Source organism: Pelophylax lessonae (assembly GCF_965119305.1).
Source record: "Pelophylax lessonae genome assembly, chromosome: 1".
NCBI classification, from domain to species: Eukaryota; Metazoa; Chordata; class Amphibia; order Anura; family Ranidae; genus Pelophylax; species Pelophylax lessonae.
In genome coordinates this window covers 143062921-143080085 of record NC_138768.1, presented here as the reverse complement: position 1 = coordinate 143080085, position 17165 = coordinate 143062921, and the positions used below count along the sequence as shown (strand labels likewise).

Here is a 17165-nt window from a genome sequence, read left to right as displayed (position 1 = left end):
GCTCTATTTTTGAGCAAAACATGTAGGGTATTTTGGGTTCCCAGGATAGGTTTTGGTGCATGAACACTTAGAAAAGGGATATATTTGGTAGGGAGGGGTTTTGATCAGTCTGGCTATTCTCCTAGATCAGGGATAGGAGTGATTGCTATACTGCAGCATAGGACAGTTTTTGGGTCCAATTAGAATAGAAAGATTACAAAATGTACAACAAAGAACCCTCCAAGGGGACTTTAAACGGGCATCACACTGAGATAAATGTATAAAATTAATATAATTTTTTTAGTACAAAAATACAGAAAAAAAGAGGTTATAGAAAAGTGGGTACACATTAGTGACATAAATAAAACATTTAGCGACTAATGACAAAAGACATGACCGGTTGGGAATAAGGTAATCTCTATTCGGCTGTGGAGACCCAACCTAAATTAAGCGATTGTAGACTCTCTTCATAATTAAGGTCCTCCAATCCCCTAATTAGTTTAGTTGCCCTTCTCTGGACTCTCGCCAGCTCCAACACATCCCTCCTCAAGACTAGGGACCAGAACTGGACAGAATACTCCAGATGCCGTCGGACCAGAGTTTTATAAAGTGGTAGGATTATAGTTTTATCTCTGGAATACATCCCCTTCTTTATGCATGCTAATATTCTGCTGGCTTTGCCAGCTGCCGCTTGACATTGCCTGCTATTGCCTGGTCTATCCTCTACCAAGACTCCCAGATCTTTCTCCATTTTTGATTCCCCCAAAGGTTCCCCCCTAAAGTGTATTGTGCTTTTATGTTTTTAGTCCCTAAGTGCAAAACCTTACACTTCCCCTACACTTCTCCACATTAAACCTCATTTGCCATGTCGTTGCCCACTCTGTTATTTTGTTCAGGTCATTCTGTAAGATATCTGCCTCATGCTGTGCAGTTATTGCCCTGCCCAATTTTGTGTCATCTGCAAAAACTGATATAGAACTAATGATCCCGTCCTCAATACGCTTTCTGAATACATTGAACAAGGTTGGTCCCAGGACTGAGCCTTGGGGGACCCCACTTACCACCCCAGATCAGTCTGAGTATGCGTTATTTATTACCAACCATTGGACACGCCCTTTTAGCCAGTTCCGTATCCAAGAGCAAACCTTGTGGTCGATGCCTGCAGACCTTATTTTATAAATTAAGCGCTTGTGGGGAACTCGCTTGTGGCGAAATCCAGGTACACCACATACACTGGTCTCCCCCTATCTAGCTCACAGCTCACCTCCTCGTAGAATGTTATCAGATTGGTTTGACAAGAACACCCATTTGTAAACCCGTGCTGATTACTGCTGATGATGTTGTCTTTAGCAAACTCTACGATATAGTCCCTTATCCTCCCCTCCAGAAGTCTACATACTATCGATGTCAGGCTGACCGGCCTATAATTTCCCAGGACATGCCTCTGCCCTTTTTTGAATATCGGTATCACGTTAGCTTTCCTCCAATCCCCTGATACATTTCCTGTCATAATACTGTCAGTAAAGATCAGGAACAGTGGTCTAGATATAGTTTTACTAAGTTCTTTGAGTACTCTCGGATGTATGCCATCTGGGCCTGGTGATTTATTTGTGTTAATTGTATCCAGCCTTTCCCTGATTTCACCCTCTGTTAGCCATAGCGGCAAGTCCTGTGAATTAGTGCTAAACATACAGTCATGGTCAGTGTACCCCTCCTTTTCCTGTGTAAAGACTGAAGAGAAAAAAGCATTAAGCACGGTTGCCTTTTCAGTGTCCTCTGTGACCATCCTCCCCGCATTGTTAATTATGTGTGCAACATGCTCTACCCTAGTTTTTTTGCTGTTGATATATTTAAAGAATTTCTTAGGGTTCTTTTTACTATCCTCCGCTATTTGTCTCTCGAAGTTGATTTTAGCCATTTTGATTTTGTATTTACTTTTCTTTTTTGCCTTCTTGTATTTCTGGAAAGCCGATAATGTGCCCTCTGATTTATTAATTAATATTAATTTAAATTAATTCAAAGTTAAATGATCGTTTACCAAACAGGATCAGTCACTTCATGTTGTAATAGAAAACACACATACCAAAAAGTGGTCAGGTTCACATGTATAGTCACAAATTTTTAAAAACAAAATTCAGGACCAAACCAGGCGGTTGCCAGATGCTCCTCACCAGTGGAGGTACACACCCCAGGCGGGGGGGGGGGGGGGGGGGGAAAGGGCCAGCTGGAGACACTCCACAAAGGGTCCGCAAAAGGTGGCCGCAAGATACCCAAATCAGAGGCAACCAATTCTGATGTCTGTGTAGAAATAGATAAATAAGTATACATGTCTAAATGCGTGTATAGATACACGTCAATAGTATAATGCCATAATTGGAAAGCAAGACATGAGAAAATCTGAGTGCATGAGAAAATCATCTCAATGAACCTACCCAGATGGAACAGTCATTTAGCTTGGTCAAGATGTTGTATAGACCACAGTGGGAGTCCTCAAAAAACGTTATGTATACCCAGGATGAGGCAGCATACAGGTTATGTTGGTAGTTCTTAATACAATGTCAAATCCTCCGTGGTCTGTATAAAACATGATAACAGACCGTAATAAGAAGGTACCAATGTTTCAAAGGAGTCTAGAGTGTATATTGTTCATATTGTTACAATACCTCATTCCTGGGATAACATCAAACGGAGCTCCTCACTGCTTGCAAATCTCATACAACTCTGAGATCTCAGCGTTTTTATGTGTGCTTAATTGATTGCCTCATGTTATGGACACCTGTGGCCTGGACGGGCCCTCTGAGCTGGTGGTGCACAGGAGCGGCCCCCCACCCCCAGCCCGCCCACCACACCGGGAGAGACGACAACATGGTGATGCCCTAAGGCGCCAGGACCAGCGTGATCTCCTTCCCAGGCATGGGCGTGCTAAGGGGGCAGGGCCGGAGCGTGCATCGGACGCCCACCGACGCACAGAGGGTGGCCATGGTAACCGGAGGAAGCCGATCAGCCTAGCCACTCCTGCCCACGGCCCGCAGAATCATCCCCGGACCGGCCGCCCACGTGCGCCGGGTGGAGCATTGTCACTACCCCCCCTCCCCCACAGCCAAGGACACTGCCAAACAACAGGGGAACGAGCACCGGCACCAACTGTGTCGTCCCTGGCATGGCGATACCATAGCAACCATATTATTTACAAAACAAGCGGAAGGCATTAGAGAAGAAAACAGTCAGGATGGTGTCAATTAGATACACAAGTTTAAGATAAATACTGGGAATAAAAAACAATACAGATGAGATTCCCCTATAGGTTATTGTAACATTGGCGCTCATCCACTTGGATGTCAAGCTGACCCCTTCCTACTGTACCCTTTACTGCACTAATTATGCTCCCCTGTTTCGGGAGGTGTCCCGCTCCTTACAACAGTGGACGGGTATCCCCTGTCCCTTTTGGGAAGGATCAACGTTTTGAAGATGTCAATTCTTCCTAGGCTACTCTATTTTTTTGATACCCTGCCGGTTGCCATCCCCATGTCTCAACTTAAAGCTCTTCAATAGAGTTTTCTTAAATTTATTTGGAACAGCAAAGCCCATTGCGTAGCTGGCTCGGTGGGGTTCCCCCCAAGGAGACAAGGGGGCTTGGGGGCTCCTGATATTATTAAGTATTATTATGCTTCCCATCTCCACGTGGTGGCCTCCTGGTCTTCCTTGGTTGCCCCCAACCAGTGGTTGGAAATAGAGAGGGGTGCGATCTACCCAGTCCACCCTTGCTCTTTAGTTTGGTCCCCAACGCTACATGCCGATCGGATTTTGAAATGTATGTGCCTTGCTCCTATGCATTCTACTGTGGATGTCTGGCGCAGGTGTTTTCGGAAGTATTCTCTCTCTCTTCGCCATGCCCACCACTTACTAATGTTTTGTTTAACCCCCTGCTGCCTGATAGTTTGCAGTTTAGTAGCCCATGGTCCTGGTCGCAGGTGCCCGTTTCAGCTCTTGGTCCACCCGGTCTCCCGAACCCTATACTCCTTCGAGACGTTGCGGTAGAAATTTGCTATCCTCAAACACACCTTTTATTTTTATTTGCAAATTCTGCATTTTTTCCAATCTATGTCAGTAACGCTGACCTTAGAGAAACCCACCGCTTTCGAATACCTGTGCGCACATGGCCCCCACCAGAGGCATTTGGTGTCCTCTATTTAAAAGGGGATTAGTTAGGTCATAGATGGGAGTGACTCGGGGGGGGTGCCCACATCCCTAAATTGATAGAAAATGTACAACAAAGAACCCTCCAATGGGACTTTAAACGGGCATGGAAATCCTCCACCGTAGGGTCCATGGAGGAGAACGGGTCCGCCGGTGTAAGCGAGGATGGGGATTGCGGCCTAGTGAGGAAGCGGTCCATGAAGGCCTGCATGCGAGGCTCTTGGGACGCTGAATACACTTGCCTCTGTTAGCCAATTTTACCCATGGGGTGCCTTGGGAGGTCAGGATGCGATACAGCTTACCCCCGATGCGTGAGTAGCTAGGAGAAGAGAAGCGGGGGTCACGGAGAGCCGTCAGGATCCGGAGCTTAGCACTTACACGTCCACAATGTCCGGAAGCCACGCATGCACCAGAGGAATATTTTGAATATACCCTTCCCTATAAGTGAAAACATACACACCCAACAAATCAATCGAAAAAAGTCCTAATACTCTTTAGGGGTCGTTTCTAGGTCTTTTGGTATGTGGTTATGCAGACCTTGTTTTGAATTTGATATTATTATTATTTTTATTTTGCACAGACATACACTTTGACTGAACATTTAGGATGTCCTGACCTTTTGTAAATTATCCATTCTTCCTGGAAGAACACTTTTAAGTAACAAAAAAGGGCAAATGTCCTAGGTCCTCACCTTGTCAATTTCCAAGAAATGATGGTACACAGTAATACAAACAGGTGTTTCTCAGCAACCATAAATGATTTAAACTAAGGAATAATATATCCTAATTTTAGCAACATTTTCTGGCAACTTTTTTAGTTGTATAAGTTTAATTTTTCAAGTACTCAATAATTGCTTGAATGTATTTGCATTTTTAAATAACGACAAAGAAACAGTATATCATGTTGTAAGAGAGAAGACATGCATTCATTTACACTAAACATGTACAGTTTTTTTCACAATACATCTCTTCCATTATACCTCTCTGTACAATACACATATATGCTGTTCAGATGGATATTTTTTTTCACAACAAAGCTTTGTTTACATGACTGTTATCAACCATCTCCCCTCTATTCTGTATTTGTAAAATGAGCAAGGTAGAACTGGTAATGATACATAAAGAAGAATTATATTTGTTCTCCATTAGAGATGAGAATTCATGTTCATGAAATGCTCCTTATTTAGCTAAATGTTTGAAAAATGATACATGAAAGATTCCGAAGCCCTCATCTAAGAAGAATTGTAGCAGAATACTATAAAACCAAAAAAAGCATCTCAGGACCACAAACAGGTGCATCTCAAAAAATTTGAATATCATCAAAAAGTTATTTTAGTAATTCAATTCAAAAAGTGCTAGTGAAAACCAAAAATTCAGTATCTCAGATATCTCAATATCTCAGAAAATTTGATTATTACACAAGACCAATATAAAAAAAAAGAAAAATGTAATACAGAAATGTTGGCTTACTGAAAAGTATGTCCATGTACAGTATAGTATGCTCTCCAAACTTGGTCGGGGCTTCTTTTGCATGAACTACTGCATTAATGCGGTGTGGCAAGGAGGCGATCAGCCTGTGGCACTGCTGAGGTGTTATGGAAGCCCAGGTTGCTTTGATAGCAGCCTTCAGCTTGTCTGCATTGTTGGGTCTGGTGTCTCTCATCTTCCTCTTGACAATACCCCACAGATTCTCTATGGGGTTTAAGTCAGACGAGTTCGCTGGTCAATCAAGCACAGTGATACCATGATCATTAAACCAAGTATTGGTACTTTTTGCAGTGTGGGCAGGTGCCAAGTTCTGCTGGAAAATGAAATCAGCATCTCCATAAAGCTGTCAGCAGAGGGAAGCATGAAGTGCTCTAGAATTACCTGGTAGAGGGCTGTGCTGACTTTGAACTTGATAAAACACATCGGACCAACACCAGCAGATGACATGGCTCCCCAAATCATCACTGACTTTAAAAACTTCACACTGGACCTCATGTAACTTGGATTCTGTGCCTCTCCACTCTTCCTCCAGACTCTGGGACCTTGATTTCCAAATGAAATGCAATATTTACTTTCATCCGAAAAAAAGGACATTGGAACACTAAGCAACAGTCCAGTACTGTTTCTCCTTAGCCCAGGTAAGAGGCTTCTGACATCTCATTGTTGTCACATTCCTTGTGTTCAGGAGTGGCTTAAACCAAGGAATGCGACAGTTGTAGCCCATGTCCTGGATACGTCTGTGTTTGATGGCTCTTGAAGCACTGACACCAGGCATAGTCCACTCCTTGTGAATCTCCCCAAATTCTTCAATAGCCTTTGCTTCACAGTCCTCTCTAGGCTGTGGTTATCTCTGTTGCTTGTGCACCTTTTCCTACCACACTTTTTCCTTCCACTCAACTTTCCATTATTATGCTTGGATACAACACTCTGGAAACAGCCAGCTTCTTTAGCGATGACCTTTTGTGACTTACCCTCCTTGTGGAGGGTGTCAATGTCTTCTGGACAACTGTCAAGTCAGCAGTCTTCCCCTTGATTGTGTAACCTACTGAACCAGACCGAGAGACCATTTAAAGGCTCAGGAAACCTTTACAGGTGTTTTGAGTTAATTAGCTGATGTGTGATACCATGAGGCCCCTTTCACACGATCAGACTGCTCAGGTCCACCTGTCTTATTTTCAGGGGGACCTGATCAGGCTACCCATTCTCCTCTACAGAGAGGCGGATGTCAGCGGAGATGTGTCTGCTGACACCCGTCTGTCATCCGATCAGACAAGATCAGGTTAAAACAGAGGGATGGTGATACAATCGCCATTTGTCCAGCGGGTCGGATCGGATGGGATCAGATGAAAATGGACATGCAGTCCATTTTCATCTGATCTCCCCATAGAGGAGAGTGGGACTCTGACAGGTCCGTCTCTACACAGTGAGAAAAGGTGGACCTGTCATCTGCCTGCTCAGCAGGGATCAACTGCTAGCGGAGTCCGCCGAGTGGATCTGCCCCATATGAAAGGGGCCTGAGTCTACAATATTGAACTAATTTTCTGAGGTACTGAATTATAAGGTTTCACTAGCTATGTCATAATCATCATAATTAAAAGAAAGAAATGTGAGCTCTAAACCATTGTTATTAGTCCTGCCCAATTTGGCTCTGTGAATTACAGAACACTTCTTTCCTCTATGTCAGTGGTCTCACAACTGCCGCCCAGAACCAAATAAGACCCTTTGTTTGCCTTTAACTGGCCCTTGAGGCACTATTCAATCAACTGGCACTAACGATGGGACACTATTCTTTCCGTTAATACCAACAATGGGGCACTATTTCTCCCATTCAAACCAATGATGGGGCACTGATGCCAGGTCATTTTCTACTCTCACTGGCCACAGTCTGACACCCCTAAAGCCTGAAGGACAGGAAACTGGCCATTTGCTTAGAACGTTTGGAGACCCCTGTTCTATGTTAAATCAATGAGAAGAAAAGATGCTCTGTAATCCTAACTCACTTCCTGTGCTTTGGTGACAATGCTGCTTCAGTACAGAAAGTGTTGTTACCCTAGTACAGGAAGCATATTTTACTGGCAGGATCACCAGGTGCAAAGAAAAGGAAAAAAAGCAAAAAAAAAAAATGCATTTACCTTATCTAAGGACAAGTAACATTTTAGTTTTTGGGATTAAAATACACTACATGCACCCTAGCAAAACTTAGTATAAATGTTCATTTTCCTCCCTCAAAGCTCCCTGGTGGAAGCTACTGGCAAATGACAGCCAAGTTTTGCTCTGTATTACTGTAGCTGCTGCTGTGTAAATTGGCACTCACAGAACAGTGTATAAATGTGGTAGTAGTGCGCTGCCATCTATTGGTAGAAATTAGGAAATTACGAGGTGCAGCTGCTGCAATCACCAAATGTGTTTCCACATCCGCAATAAATCAATATTAAAATGTGTGATGATGCTGCCTCTAAAACAAGGTAAAATTAATAACTAGAAAGTGACAAAAATGACTAAATAGGTGTGTTTCATATAAAGTGCCAGTACAAATAAAATCAATAAATAAATGATTAATTAAAAAAAAGGTCAATGCAATAAATATTAATGAGTGATATATGGTATATGACCCTTAGGGGTCTATAATGGAGGTGAGCTTGCACTTCTCCTGGTGAAAGGAGCACGAGTGGAAAATTGTTGTTACACTGTGATGTCTTCCCTATGAATCACTTTATCAAATAGAGACTCTTATTTGCAAAAGCTATAAGAAGCTTTATTATTTTTGTTTATAGCATTGGCCTTTTTTGCATTAATTGTTTATATATGGATTTTATTTGCACTGGCACTTTATATATATGAAACACCTATTTAGTAATTTTTTGCCACTATCTAGTTATTATTTTTACCTGGATTTAGAGGCATCGCGATTACACATTATAATATTGACTCACAGAAACAGTGGGGTTGATTTACTAAAACAAGCGAGTGCAAAATAAGGTGCAGTTATACATGGTAGACAATCAGCTTCTAACTTCAGCTTGTTCAATTAAGCTTTCAAAAAAAAAAAAAAAAAATACTGGAAGCGGATTCGTTTCTATGCAGAGCTGCACCAGATATTAAACTCTTCAGTTTTGGTAAATCAACCCCTGTGTCTTCAGTATTAATTGAAATTACCATGTAGCAACATTATTGTTGATACATTGGGTGGATTTACTAAAGGCAAATAGACTGTGCACTTTGCAGCCTAGTGAATGTGGTAAAGCTCTGTTAAGTTCTATCATCCTATCATGTGCAAGCAAATATGCTGTTGTTTTTTTCTTTTTTTTTTTTTTTAATTTACCTTGCACCTGATTGGGCATTCTTTGCAAAGAGAAGCTACACCACATTTACTAAGCACTGGCAAAATGAATGCAACTGTACTTGCAGAGTACACAGTCTATTTGTCTTTACTAAATCCATTCCATTGTATTTTTTTTTCATAGCAGATCAAAGGTGTCAGTTAAAATCCTTTAACTTAATGTTTAAAGTTCTTTCCTATTCATTTTGTTTCTTAATTGTTTTAATGACTGTGCAAAATTGAAAAATAAAAAAAGAGGCTTTTACTTAAATTGCAAATAACTTTGTTAAGCTCTGTAATAGAAATAACATTTTAGTGTCGTTAGAAACTGTTCAAATAAAATTAAATGTGCACTTTTTATCTTCAGTAACACGAGGTGTAATGACTAAGTTATCGCTAAATCAAAGGCCCAATTTTTCTTCCGTTAATTTCTTCAAATTGGCTCAGTCTACAAATAAAAATTAGTAGTAAAACAAATGGGAAGATCTGGTAAAGGAGAGGAGAAGATGCACTTTGGGACCGGCACTGAAAGGATGACAGGGTAGGAGCTTTGAGTAACGTATATATACTCGTTTTATAAAACAATCTGTAATTACTGCACATACTACACATAAAAGCTGTGGCCACATTGTTAGGTATTCCTATTCAGTACCTTTTGACATCAGAAAACCCCCGATTGATTAACCAATATTGTCCATTTTTTTTTTTTTTGGGTGATTCAGTGCCCACTGAAGCCTTAAGGTGGTTGTAAAATCAGAAGGTTTTTTTTATCTTAATGCATTCTATGCATTAAGATAAAAAAAACCTTATGTGTGCAGCAGCCCCCCTAATACTTACCCGTGCCCCATGACAATCCAGCAATATTTCAGGAGTGTCTAGGCTGCCCGAGACTCTCCCTCCTCCTTGGCTGAGAAAACAGCATGGGGTCATTGGCTCCCACTGTTGGCAATCAAATTCAGTGAGCCAATGAGGAGAGAGAGGGGGGCAGGGCTGGCTTGCAGATCTGTGTCTGAATGGACACACAGGGCTTCAGCTCGGCTCAGGTGCCCCCATAGCAAGCTGCTTGCTGTGAGGGCACTTAACAGGAAGGAGGGGCCAGGAGAGCCGAAGAGGGACCCGAGAAGAAGAGGAACAGGGCTGCTCTGTGCAAAACCAACTGCACAGAGCAGGTAAGTACAACATGTTTAATTGAAAAAAAAAAAAAAAACTTTATATGTACTTAAATATGTCTGTAGATTACTTGATTTTATTTTGTTCAGCCCAAAGGCTGATTAACCACCTAGGCGGTAATCCCGAGCGTGACTCGAGGTGGATTTTTAATTGCGGGAGCGGTAACCCCGAGTCACGCTCGGGGTGGATTGCAGAGAGCGCAGCGGTGTTCTCTTACCTTATCCTGGCGATCCAGCGATGATCTCTCATTGCTGAGATCGCCAGCCGAGAGTCCCGCCGCTCCTCCGTCCACCGTCGGTCTGATCACTTCCTAGTTCCGTTCCCTGCAGCAGCAATGCTGCATGGGAGCGGAACTAGGGAGGGAAATTCAAAAAAAAAACAAAAAAAAAAAAATGTTGCACAAAACACATTTTATATTATATATATATATATATATGCGCATATATATATATATATATATATATATATATATATATATATGCACACACACACACATATATATATATAAAATTATATTGTTGATTCAATTATAATTCATGCGTTATATATTTTATATATATATATACACACACACACACACACACACATATCTATATATAATATATAATGCATGAATTATAATCTAATCAATAATATAATTTTATTATAGATATATATTATATAATAAAATTATATTATTGATTCGATTATAATTCACGCGTTTGTGTTTCAAATTCATCACATCTGGGATGTCTACTAGACTCTTGTTTTGGTCAGGTTTAAGTCAGTAATTACTAAGAATTGTAGGCCTATAATACATAACGCCAAATTTCCATGAAAACAATTGTACCGCTTTTGGTATGTAATTTCTGACATAATCATACCGCCAGGGAGGTTAAGAGAATATTAATTGAGCCCCGACCATCCACACTAAAGGCCCGTACACACGTACCGATTGTCGGCCGTAAATATTCGGCCAACTTCCGATCGGCCGATTGTCGGCTTGTTAGTATGATGCTTCCGACAACTGACTGCGACTTTTCGGCCGAACAAAATCTGGTCTGCATGCTATAAAATTTTTGTAGGCCAACACTAGAACGGCCGATTGTTCGTCAGTCAGTACAGATTTCGGCCAACAAAAGCAAGATGAGCAAGACTGGGCATGCTCAGAGAAGAAAAAACACACGGAAAGTTAACCATCACATGACATCACTTCTGAAGTTGGTTGTTGTTGGCCGACAAAATTCGTGTGCAGTCTTGAGCACTTTTCAACCAACACGACAGCACTGGACAAAAGACGGCCGATCATTCGGCCGACAATCGGTACGTGTGTACGGGCCTTAACAAAGGTTGCCTAAATACAGTGGGATGCAGCTGCGTAAGGTAGCCAATCAGCTTCTAACTTCAGCTTGTTCAATTAAGCATTGACAAAAAATAAATAAAAAATTAAAGCTGATTGGTTTCTATGCAGAGCTGCACCAGATTTTGCACTCTCTAGTTTAAGTAAACCAACCCCAGTGGTACCGCCAAGCATACGGAAGGATGGTAGGACAGAGTCACTGTTTGGCTAATCCTTTTTCACCCAACTCGATTTTTTTAAAAGACTTTTGCTGAGCCAGGTGCTGTTTGCAGGCTTCATGCGTGTGGATGAAGCCTGCCTTTTAGTTACACAAAGCCACAGGCTATCATTGTGCACCATTAACCTCCCTGGCGGTGTTATGTATTATAGGCCTACAATTCTTAGTAATTACCGACTTAAACCTGACCAAACAAGACTCTAGTAGACATTCCAGATGTGATAAAGTTTGAAACACAAAATCATGAATTATAATCTAATAAATAATATAATTTTATTCAATAATGTAATAAATAATGAAATTTGTCAAACAAAGAAAATTCAATAAACATCCTGAGTGTTATAAATTTTGAAACATGGAACTGCACAAAGTCCGACGTCACAATCAAGACAATGGAACCTGTTTTATTTTCTGACTTTCTTTCCATTGCAATCTCTCTTTGAGCAGCAAACTATGCACATCCTGGTAGGTGCTGCCTTTTTTGCAGTTGGCGGGATATAGTCTGCAAAGTGACAAACGGTCAGGCGTTCTGGGTTGAAAACATCAACAGCGCGACATCCATGTCTATTTACAACTACTGATGGCATCTGGTGCTTGACAAAAATCCGCTCAGCCACCTTCCAGACAAACTCAGAATGAACAAGAGGCTTGTCACTCTTTGCTCTGTGCAGGATATATGCATTCCAAAGGCATTGTTCCAGAAGATGTCTGAATATATTTTTATAATATTTTTTTTGCTGTTTGCGCATAGCCGGATAAAATGTCATTGCCTGATCGGCTCTGTCGACACCTCCCATGGTTGTGTTATAGTCTATCATGACTTGCGGCTTCAGCACATCTTTCCCACTTTTTGTGTGGACCATGGCAGTGGAGGTAGTGTGCACAGTGCTCATGAGACACACATCCTTCTTGTCTCGCCATCACATTGCCATCATCTTACCCTTCTGCCAGGCAGCCATTTCTCCGGTTTTTAGTTTTTTTTTGGGAAACAGATGGCATGTCTCGTCGGTTAGGCCTAACGATACCATATGCATCAGTTTTGTTTTGTAGCAAAACCTCATATAGTTCCGGGGACGTGTAGAAATTGTCCGTGGTCACACAATATCCCTGGTTCAGCAATGGCTCCAGAATTGTAATGACAGATGATGTGGCCATCCCATAGCCGCTGTACCTGGGGTTGAACTTCGTGCCTTTACCGGTGTAAATTACCGAATTCCAGATGTACCCCTTGGATGACTCCCAGAGCATATAGGATTTGATGGCAAACCGCGCTCTTTTGGATGCAATGTACTGTATCCAGCTTAGGCGTCCCTTGTAGGCCATCAAACTTTCATCCATGCTGACGTCCCTTTCTGGCACATAGGTCCGCTGGAAATTGGCCGCAATAATTTGCCATACCTCCCAGATTTTTTTTAGTTTGGGTGCAGGATGCGTGGCCTCATCAAACTCGTCATTGGAAATACTTCATAATCAGGAAAAAGCAGTATTCAGACATCACGGTGCCAAAAAACGGAGTGGCCAGTAACTTGTTGGTGGTCCAGTACCATTTCTGGAACGGTTTCCCCACCAACCCCTGAAGAATGATGAGTCCCAGAAACTGCCAGATGTCCTCTTTCGTCACCGGTTCCCACTTTCTGCTTCTGGAAAACCTGGCATGCAGTGTAGCGGATTGCTGCTCTTGGTAGCGATTCGCCTCCGTGACAATTTTTTCAATTACCTCCACAGTGAGGGATAATTGCAGGTATGCCAGAGGGTTGTCACGCGCGACATCTACCTTCATCCCAGGTGATCCAGTGAACGGGAATCTTGGGGGCGCTACCTGGTCCGCATCGCAGTCAATAGCGCACCAAGTGCACATCGCTGAGGTCAGGTGCAGGATGATCGCCGTTGTCATTTGCCAGATCAGTGTCAGTGTCAGACGACAAATCACCCGACGACTCGCTATCGCTCAGTTCCGTGAGCACCTCCGTGTCGCTGCCTCTGTCATTCAACTGGTCCAAAAGCGCTTTAGTAATAAATTGGCGCTTTTTTGACGCCATGTTATATTTTTTTTTTGGGCACAAATGACAGTATAATGTCAAGCAAGGGGCACTGTAATATATCTAATGTCAGATCTGAGGTAATCTGAGGTAATACAGTGTAATCCTCTCAGATTACATTGTATCACCTCTTTTATTTATTTTTACACTTTTGAAATTCCCACCCAGTTCCGCTCCCGTGCGCCGCGTCTGCTCACAGGGAACGGAACCAGGAAGTCAGACGCCGGTCAGCCGGCGATCAGAGTGAAGGATATTGCTGGATCGCCGGGACAAGGTAAGTGGACTACTCTGGCAGCTAAGGGGGGTCCGCTGGCACTCTGCAATGCTACCCCAAGCATGACTCGGGGTTACCGCTCCTGACAGAAAAAATTAACCCCGAGTCACGCACGGGATCACCGCCAGGGAGGTTAAAACATTCTAGGTACCTGCATCCTGACAACCAATGGCATCATCAGTTGAAATGGAGGATGTCATTTGCCTATACAGCATCCTTGTATCCCCCTCTCCTGCCCCTCTCCATCAGTGTTGGGGTCACATTAGCTGAGTGATGGAAAAAACTGAGGGAGAAAAGAAATAAAGAAAAACACTGGAATACTTGTCAGTACCAGTTTCCAAAAGTGTTTTTGCTTTTGAAATCCCCTCTAATGTTGGGTGTCCTACTTGTGCGGATGTTGCTGCATTATGTAAAACTGTTAGAATAGTTTTCACATTTTAGAATGGGGTGCCCTGAGATTGTCCATAATTAATACAAGGGTGCCTCAAGATTGTCCATAAAGTTTAAGGGTGCCTTGACAGAAAAAAGGTTGAAAAACACTGATCTAGAATCACTTAGGGAATATGTCTACTGATACCAGACACATTTGCTAAATTAAAGATGAACTTTTTATTGCATAGTTACATTGATCTACCTTTGCAGAATGTAAGAATGCATATCTCATACCCAAAGGACTGCTGTGAAAGGTGACAACCACTCTAGAAGTTGCTGCTACTACAGAGTTTGCTGTAATCTCCTGGGTCCTGTGCTGAGCAGCTTCCCCAAGTGGGGCCTTCACTCTACACCACTGCCATTACCAAAATATCTTGTATTTTTTTAGATAAGCCAAAAGAGGTCTCTGACTGGAAGTGTGGCAGTGACATCATGATCCTCGCCTCATCAAACCAGAAATCACCTTTTAGTATCTGAACAAAGGCGTTCTGTGAATGGCAGCAGTGCCAACTGAGCATCACCCCCTGTGGCCAATGATTAGAAGGGAAGCCGCAGTGCACATGACCTGGAAGATCGCAGCTATCATTGTAGTAGTGACGACCCCTACAGTGATTACTAAAGGGGTGATCTAAAAAAAGGAATGCGCTACCAGGTGTGTAAGATAATAAAGAAAAGCTGAAAAAAAAATAACAAAAATGGTGCAAAAAATGAAGTAGGTGAATAGTGGATAAAGCTGCCATTCCCTGTCGTGTCACCACATACACCGTCAGTATATAATTCTGTAAGCGGAGCAGCGCTAAATCTCTATGTGATAATAGAATACAATATTAATGTGTAAAATAATCACATAATTAGTACAATCAAAAAACAAAAATTCCAATTTCCAAAATTCCAATCAAAATTCCAAAAATTCCCTTTCTAAAAATTCACCATATCAATAAATGTTGATACACATAAATATATACAGTAAACAGTGCAACCAATGAATAAAAAATAACATTTTTTTTTTTTTTTTTTTTTTTAATAAATAAATTGAAATAGTGAAAACCACTTCAAAAAAATTCCACAATCAATTTTTATATCACTATTTATTGCGGAAATTTTTTGAAGTGGTTTGCACTGTTTCAAATTATTTTGTTTAAAAAAAAATGTTTTTGTTTTTTTATTCACTGGTTGCACTGTTGCACAGAGCACTGATATTTCACCAGGTGGATAATGAACTTGATCCTGCCAGGACATGATCAAACAAACAGTTATCTGATCAGGACAGAAAAGGGGCCAACTGTATAAAGAAGCAAGGATATATACCAACGGGGATCTGTGTTCTAATACATAGCAGTTTGAAAGATTGTGAAAGAGTGATAACCCCTGAAGGGAGAACCCTCTGGTGATGGCAAAACCATAGGGGATAACAGAGTGGAGCACCTGCACCTTTATATCTGCTTACAAGCATGGATATACAGCACCAGTCATTTTAACTTGGAATAATTTGTTTTATATCTTTAAATATATATGGACTGATTAATAACACTAGGACTTGTTTGTCCATAAATTGATCTGGACTCTTATGATAGAGAATTTAAGTTACATAATTTGTCACTTTATCAATTGCTTATTTTTATCTTAGTATTGATGGTTTGCACACATCTATTCACTTTGAGGTTTGTTCACAAACTAGTCACTTTAAAATTTTAAAAAACTTCTTTCTGTTTTCATTGACCAACACATATGGGAAACTGATAAAACCAGGATTTGTTTGTTTAACCACTTAAGGACAGTCATTTTTCTGACACTTGTTGTTTACAAGTTAAAATCAGTTTTTTTTGGCTAGAAAATTACTTAGAACCCCCAAACATTATTTATATTTTTTTAGCAGACACCCTAGAGAATAAACTTGAGATCGTTGCAATATTTTTTATTGCAACGTAGTTGCACAGCAGTCTTTCAAATGCAATTTTTTGGGGAAAAAATACACTTCTTTGAATTAAAAAATAAGAAAACAGTAAAGTTAGCCCAATTTTTTTCTATAATGTGAAAGATAATTTTACACTGAGTAAATCGATACCCAACATGTCATGCTTCAAAATTGCGCACGCTCGTGGAATGGCGACAAACATTGGTACCTAAAAATCTCCATAGGCGACATTTTAAAATTTTTTACAGGTTACCAGTTTGGAGTTACAGAGAAGGTCTAGGTCTAGAATTATTGCTCTCACTCTAACGATCGTGGCGATACCTCACGTGTGGTTTGCACGCTGTTTACATATGTGGGTGCGACTTGCGTATGCGTTCCCTTTTGTGCGCGAGCTAACAGGGACAGGGCGCTTTAACTTTTTATTTTTTTTCCTATTTATTTTGTCTTTTATTTTTTATATTTACACTGTTCCTTAAAAAAAAAATGTTTTTAATCACTTTTATTCCTATTAAAATGAATGTAAACATTCCTTGTAATAAAAATAAGCAGGACATGTCCTCTTTAATGTGAGATCTGGGGTCAAAAAGACCTCAGATCTCACATCTACACTAAAAAAAAAAAAAAAAAGTCATTTTTTTTTCATGATGAAAAAAAATTTAGCCTTTTAAGACCGTTAGGAGGAAGCGAAGTATGACGTCGCTCCAGTCCTCAAAGGCCATAGAGTCGAGTGGGGGCCATCTTGCCCTCACTCTAATTCCTGCCTAGGAGAAGAAAGGACCGGATCGTTTTCCCCGCTA

The 17165-nt window shown here is 41.3% G+C and overlaps 1 protein-coding gene across 2 annotated transcripts in view; it reads right to left on the bottom strand.

Annotated features, from left to right (window-relative positions):
• RASGRF2 (Ras protein specific guanine nucleotide releasing factor 2) overlaps nucleotides 1-17165 on the bottom strand; it is a 495935-nt gene that overhangs the window by 195673 nt on the left and 283097 nt on the right. The gene's annotated exons all lie outside the window — the stretch shown is intronic.